Genomic DNA, 7684 nt, shown 5'->3' on the forward strand with positions numbered 1-7684 from the left:
GGGGCCCCTCACCTACACATGGACACGTAAATCAATAGTCATAATTGTACATTTATTAATTACATTCAAACATACTTGCAAATATATTTAAAAAGTGGACAAGTACTTCTGTAAAAGATAATAAGAAACGATAATAGCCATTAGTACATAAACAATAATGAAACAATATACATAAGTAACGAAGTTAATACTAGATTGATTACAAACTCCTAACAGTTATCATAGTTGAGATGTAATGGCATTTGTATTCTTCGAAACAAAAGGTTCTTTCCTAGCCTTTTTCCTGGCAAAATTGCGAATCACGTCACCAAAATCTATCGGTTTTTTGTAAAATCAGGCTCAATACTGAGTCTTGCCAAATCTACCAGTCGCCCCTGTGACATAGTCGATCTTAACATAAATTTTTATTAGCTTTAGTTTGCTGATTTTCCCCTTCATGGACCTCTTTTGAGCTCCATGCCCCCCCCTTCTCAGGCTTGCCTGCGGGCAGGGTTTTGTGTACAAAACGTCACATCCCCCCCCCAAAAGTGTTTTAGCACCAAACACGAAACACGTCCTCCTTTATCGCTTTATCTGCGTATCTTCTGGCTCAACTACAAGAAGCCGTTGTCAATTGTCAGCTCGTTTCTTTTAGATATACCGTACCACGTTTAGAAAGGCACTCTGTACATGCGCAGGAGCTCTTCTTGACTACTAATTGCACGCTTCCTAGACATGGATCAATTGTGGGGGGGGGGGGGGCGGATCTCAAGTCTTCTGCAAACAGGAGATCAGAGCAGGTTAGCTTGAGGAAAGGGAGAATAAGACGGCGGGGGAAAAGTTAAAAGAGGGACTAATCGGGAACAGGGGAGTGAAGTTCAAAAATGGAGTCCGTATTGCGACTACGCCAAACAGGCAGAGGAGCCATGCAGGCGAGAAGGAGATAAGGAAGAAAGGGGGGGGGGAGCATCGGTGCTTTCTTTTGGCTGAGCGCTGAGTGGGGCTGGCGGGAAAGCTTTTCGCCTTCCCACCTTTCCCCTCCCGAAAAAAAGGTTTCTACCGCGGCGTCCTCTTCTTTCTTCCCCGCTTTCTGAAAAAGGAAAGAAAAAAAAACCCAAAACAATCCAGCCTGTCGATGGATCTGTCTAGCTGAAGCTACAAGCAGCCCTGGCCCGAGAGTCACGGTGGCCGAGTGGTTAAGGCGTTGGACTCGAAATCCAATGGGGTTTCCCCGCACAGGTTCGAATCCTGTTCGTGACGACGATCTCGTTTTGATGGCCCGCGATCCCAAACAGCTTTTGACGATCTCCGGGGCGGCGGGGAGAGAGAGAGACCGGTTGGAAAGCAATTGTGGGGGAGATGCGTGCTGGAACGAGAGAGAGCAAGTCGCTCCGGCCTTCGAGAGCCAGTCCGTGTGAAAGGACCTCTATTTGGGGTGTGTGTGCGTGTGTGTGCTGTGTTCCGGTTGAAGAAACAAAGGACATGCGCTGACGGAGCTCGCTAGCTGGTGGATCAGGCGCTTCGTAGACCAGGATCGTGTCGGTTCAGGCAGGGCGTGGACGGAAAGCGACTACTACGCCTCTCATTTTCATTCTTAACTCGGGAAGCCAGCTCGCTTAAGGGTGGCCTTTATCCTTCCTAGACGGCTAAGCTTGGTTTTTGTAGTAGCTACAATTGCAGAAGGAAAAAAAAACCCAGCAGGGAAGAGATTTCAGCAAACAACTTTGCCATGCCATGCTTAAGAGTCTGGGCGTGATATGCCCATCTAGAGATCAGGAGTTGAGCTCGTTGTTGACGCCTTTCCCTTTGTAGAAAATTCTCCACCTCTGTATTTTGTTAAAAAAAAAAAAAAAAAAAGGTAAAGCATCGACATCTCCTAGTACACAGTGTAGGTTTTTTTTAAGGAATTGGCAACAGGATTTCAATGGACTGTAAGCACCCCTTTTGGTGCTATTTTCACAGATCTGGACAATTCTGGGTGGTTTACAAAGGATTAATAGTATCAAAATACAATATATGGCATGCACGCACACCATACTGGGGCAAATTAACTCCATGTGTACACCCAGTTTGATGAATTCATGTACCTTAGCCTAGTGATGGCGAACTTACGGCACGCATGCCACAAGTGGCACACAAAGCCATCTCGTGGCACGTGAGCCATCGCCTGTTGCTCTTCCAGTTCTGCACCGGCCAGCTGGTCTTTAAGCACATGGGAGTGCTGGAAACCAGAAGAGCAGCTGCCCAGTGCGCATGCGCGTGCTGGGAAGATGATCTTCCGGTTTCCGGCAAACGTGCACCAGCCAGCTGGTCTTCACACATGCAATGGGAGGGGGGGCAGAAACTGGAATACCATGTGGCTGATGCACATGCGTGTGCCGGAAACTGGAAGATCATCTTCCCGGCGCGTGCATGTGTACCATGTGGCTGTTTTTCCGGTTTCCGGCACGTGCACTCGTGCGTGCTCCCTTTTCGGCACTCCATCCCGAAAAGGTTTGCCAACACTGCCTTAGCCATAATATCCTGAGAGAAGAGCCGTATCTTAATGCCCTCCGGGTTGTATAGGGAGAGAGGTGGTTTCCAGCCAAAAGTAACAAGTTACATTGTGGTAAGAGTAACCCCGTGGTAAGACGGGTAGTGGTGGAATAAATGTAATAAATAAATAAAATGAATAAAAAATCCGAGAAGGCATGCCTCATGAGTCTCCTGTGGGACAGACAAAGATAGTAGGAGACAGGTTGCCCTGCAAGTCTCCGGGCTCTTGTCACTAAATTATATCTTCCAATGTGATAGAAGGAGGGAGGTTATTACCTCTTGAATTTTATTTGAATTAGCTGCCCAACTCCAAGTCCAGAATATTGAAGTGGGTGAATATCGGGTCAGGAAACTCAGGTATACCGTGTTCATTTTGCATCAGTTGAACCTTGCTGGATTCCACCCAAAATACTATCGCCAGAAGATCCCTGCTGACTATTGAGAACCATCTTGGAACAGTGCCTCAGGATGGACAGCTTGAGGCTTATTCTGTGCTGAGAATATAAAGGAAATTCCTGTCTGGCCTCTGCTCAAGAGAGAAGCTGAAGAGCAGCCATTTGGAATTTAAAAACTGCAATCCTCCAAAACTGGTTGAAGCCAAGAGTGGTGGCTTTGGGGAAAAGCTGCCTCAATGGAGAATGGGTTAATGTTTACTCCCTTGTATACTCTGGGTACAGCCTGCCTCGTTTGCAGTGTGTACACCAGGCCAAGCCTGACCCTAGGAAAAGTATTTCTTGTTTGGCTCTCTAGGAACAGAAGGCAAATTTATTTCCCCAATTCCTGGATTGTTTTCCTGCCTTGGAAAATGAAATGCTATTTGCCAGTCGCATTGGGCAAAGCTATTATTATACAGTACAGGCAGCTCGAGAGAGAAGATAAATTGAAGCTTTTATTGGGGGGGGGGTTGCCTGTGAATTGGGTACAGATCTTGGTCTTTGGACATATATGATAGCAATATTTGGGAAGTTTTTTTCTCTGCAAGATTTCAGAAGTGGTTTGCCCTTGCCTCCTTCCTAGAGTTGAGAGACCTAAAGTCACTCAGCTGGTTCATACCAAATGTGAGACTAGAACTCCTTGTTTCCCATTTTCTAGCCTGGTGCCTTAATCACTACACCAAACTGGCGCTTTTGGAAAATCTTAAGGTATACAGTATTTAACATTGCTTTTTGGTTTTACATGCCACTGCATGAGTTGAACCACCTGTGCCCTCCAGATTTTGAAGAACTACAATTCCCAGCATTCATTGCCATTCATGGTTAATTACATTATCGGGAGCTATAGTTCAGCAACACCTCAATACCCCAACCCTGTTTAAATCTGTTCAAATATTTCGATGCTTAAACACAAGAAAGTAGCAGAGTTATTATCTATAGCAGTTCATGGACCCAGGGACACCATCAACTCCTGCTGCTTTTGAGAATTGAAAATAATTATTTTCCTTATTTTCTTTAGGCTCCATGTGGCTCCGGGGACATCCAAAGTAAAGGTGGAAGGTAGCCGTAACCTAGCAGTGATGAAGCAGCAGAAGTAATACTGGCAGAAAGGAAAGAGGAAAAGACTGACACAGTCTGAGGAAAAAGCAGAGGAAGGCTATGGAAAATAATGAAAGAAATCAGGGAGCTTTGCAGGTTGACCCAACTTGGTTAGGATGAAGAGTGCCAGCTTGGGAGAGCTAGGCAAAGTTAGATGAGGATTGGCTACAATGAAAATTTGTGGGTAATTGAACAAGTTACTTATCATTTAGCTTTACCTATTTGATCTGCTGTGAAGCGTTTAATGACTAGCTACAAACATCATTGGAGTCTTTTATTTTTTTTCTTAGGAAAAAAAAACCTAGGAATTTTAACATCTCAGCTTGACCAGAAAGTTTGGAAATCTGCACTGTAATCTGCACTTGAGATTACAGCATAAAACAAATAGGGCTACATCAAAGATTAAATGCAAGGAACATTATTCCCAACAGAGGGCAAAATACACTACTATATAAATATAAGATAACATGCCTATGACCTTATAAGTTAACTGCTCTTTGACTGTTTTTCTTGGGCAGGCAAATGAAATATATGGGAAGAGTATGGACACATATATTCTCTGCAGAATAAATCAGCAGAGCCATTGCAATAACTGCTTCATTTTTTGAAGAGCCGAGGTGGCGCAGTGGTTAAATGCAGCACTGCAGGCTACTTCAACTGACTGCAGTTCTGCTGTTCAAATCTCACCGGCTCAAGGTTGACTCAGCCTTCCATCCTTCCTAGGTAGATAAAATGAGGACCCGGATTGTTGGGGGCAATATGCTGACTCTGTAAACCGCTTAGAGAGGGCTGAAAGCCCTATGAAGCGGTATATAAGTCTAACTGCTATTGCTATATATAAGTAAGAATATTTACACATATGCAGGAGAAGTCGTCCTATTGAAGATGGTTAATATAGTCAAAAATGCAATTTCATGTATATTATTTTAGTTCGAATAATACAAATGGGAATTGTACCTTTAACCATTCCAATGAACAGAAAGGTTAACTATATCTGAGTAGCCTAAATTTATAACACTAAGAGTAGTTTTCACTATCTCCTTGAGGCTATCAAATGGCCATCTGAATTTCTGCAACTCAGATAAAAAAATCCTAAAGAATGACAATACATTGTCATTTGATCATCATCACTTCTCCAAAATAGCAGACATTCTTGCAATTGAGGGTAATCTAATTCAGAATTTAATTCTCCTCCTCCAGATGATTTGGACTACATAAACTTCAAATGAATATGGCCAATAAGCAATTATTGAAGTTACTAGTTACAGGTATGATCTTCAAAAGTGTGTACCCAGAGTGCATTACTCCTAAGAGCCAAGGTGGCGCAGTGGTTAAATGCAGCACTGCAGGCTACTGCTAGATCAGCAGTTCAGCGGTTCAAATCTCACCCGCTCAGGGTTGACTCAGCCTTCCATCCTTCCGAGGTGGGTAAAATGAGGACCCAGATTGTTGGGGGCAATATGCTGACTCTCTGTAAACCGCTTAGAGAGGCCTGAAAGGCCTATGAAGCGGTATATAAGTCTACTGCTATTGCTATTGCTAATTTGAAAAATGCTTCCCTAATTTTATTATAGTACTATATATGCTCCAGTTTTCCCAGTAAACTAAGGATCAAGCACTTAACCATCCTATCTGGGCAACATTACACCTGAAAATATTATTATAGTTAGAAAAATATTACTGCAACAAAGTGAAACAATAAAAATGCCATTAGCATGCATCTGTCAGAAAAATCAATATTGTACTGAATATCTTGGATTCATAAATATAGATATGCTGTGGGATTATCTAGTTTCTTGAAATCCCATTTACACACTTGAGTAGCAGGTTTGGCTACATAAGCAATATCAACAATTAACGGGTGGGGAAGAGGATTTAGAAAATAATATCACTAAAACATAATTGGGGCGGTGTATTTTTTCCTCAGTAAGAGTTTGAGTGCTTTGCTTAGATTCTGAAAGTGAATTAGGAGGAAAGCAACCTAACGTTTCTCTCCATGTTTACTGTTCAGTTTATAGATTTCAAGGGCCTGGCATTTCACTTGGCAGTGATCTGGAATACACTTTTATTCAGTTCTTATTGCATAACAGGTTAGAAAGCATGATTTCCAGAACAAATCGCTTCAGGAAGAATAGCCTAAATACATTATTTTAGATTTAACTTCTGTGTAAAAATTGTGATGTTGGGTTGGGACAGGCTAAACAAAGAATTCAGGTGACTGTATCAAATGTAAAGAAAAGAGGAAAAAACAGCAGATAAATAGGCAGAACTTGTAAAAAAATGGCCTCCCGTAACAAGATGTAATGATTAAATGTAGGACCTATTCCATCTATAGCGTATCAGTAAGGTATGTAACAGAAAATAGAACAAGCTCTAAGGGACTCAGTTTGGTTTATTTATGTTCTTGAGTAAATTTAAATCAGTTGACTTGATAATAGGCACAGAATATTTGATAGGATTTTAATTTGGTTCATATCTAAATGGACATTTCTAAAAAGAAGCATCTAGAAACAAATGTAGCATAGAAGAGGCCTTATGTTCATGGCATCTCTAGCACACTTTTAATATATGCTAGCCTAGGCTCTTTTTTCCTCCTGCCTATAACATCACCATAATGTCAAGATGCCTTGAATGCTTGTACAGATAGACAAGTCTGATATAAATCTAATAAATAGTTTAGGAAATCTCAACATACTGTATTCAATAGCCAAGCTTGAATGAGAAACCTCTGATTTCTCCTAGTTGTACCCTGGAAATGCAAAGGAAAACTATTCCCATATAAAAACTACCATCTTCTGAAGGGCAGGTAGTATCTGCTTCTTGCCAGCAAGTTTCATTATTGCAATTGCTTAAGTCAAGTGACCCTTTGGTCCTTCTTTCTTGTTTTTAGTTTAGCCATTGAGAAAAATTGGAAACTAAATATCTCTGACAATCTAATTTCTCTAAGAGTTAAGAACCAATTTGTACTACAAGCTTAGGTAGAAGACAAGAAAATGGGGCAAGCTAAATCTGAATCAGTAATTATGAATGGAGGCTACTGATCCCACACCAAATAGAAATCAATTTTGGGTCACCTGGAAAGCCTTTGTTGTAGGAATTAGGGAGGAAAAATGGTGGCAAAGAGGGAGGGGTACCACTACTAATAAGGAACCAAGCAACTTTGCAGGAGGTTAATCCAAAAGAAATCAAGCAGTTTTGCAGATGTGTCATGCAAGATGCAACATTCTATATAATATGAACGAAATACAATATATATATATAAAGGAGTCAAGGGGAAAAAAAGCAATTTATTAGTGCAGTCAGCACAATTGAACAATAAAACACAAAAATGCAACCAATGATTTGGATACTGGCAGAAGACAAGACAATTTCTATTGGATGTTTTAGAGCACAAGGAAGAGCGACAGCAGGACATTGAGGAGAAAGACAAGGTGTGTTAGGAGAACAACATTAAGAGATGCAGTTAGCTCAAGATGCAGTTATTAGGTTGGATTTAGCAGCTTTTTTTTTCAAATTCCTGAGCAACAGGGACTCTTGGTTAGAAGTAATCTTCAACAAATAAATCCCCTTTCAAAACATGCCATATTACAGACATGAACACAACCCATTCCACCCCTAAAACTGACCTGATTTTTGAT

General features: G+C 41.6%; 1 non-coding gene across 1 annotated transcript; it reads left to right on the forward strand.

Annotated features, from left to right (window-relative positions):
• The first annotated feature begins 1157 nt into the window (after positions 1–1157).
• Positions 1158–1239, forward strand: TRNAS-CGA. The gene has a single exon. It is a non-coding gene; the product is annotated as a tRNA-Ser (tRNA).
• Positions 1240–7684: the final 6445 nt, after the last annotated feature.

This window comes from Thamnophis elegans, chromosome 2 (assembly GCF_009769535.1).
Source record: "Thamnophis elegans isolate rThaEle1 chromosome 2, rThaEle1.pri, whole genome shotgun sequence".
Classification (NCBI taxonomy): domain Eukaryota; kingdom Metazoa; phylum Chordata; class Lepidosauria; order Squamata; family Colubridae; genus Thamnophis; species Thamnophis elegans.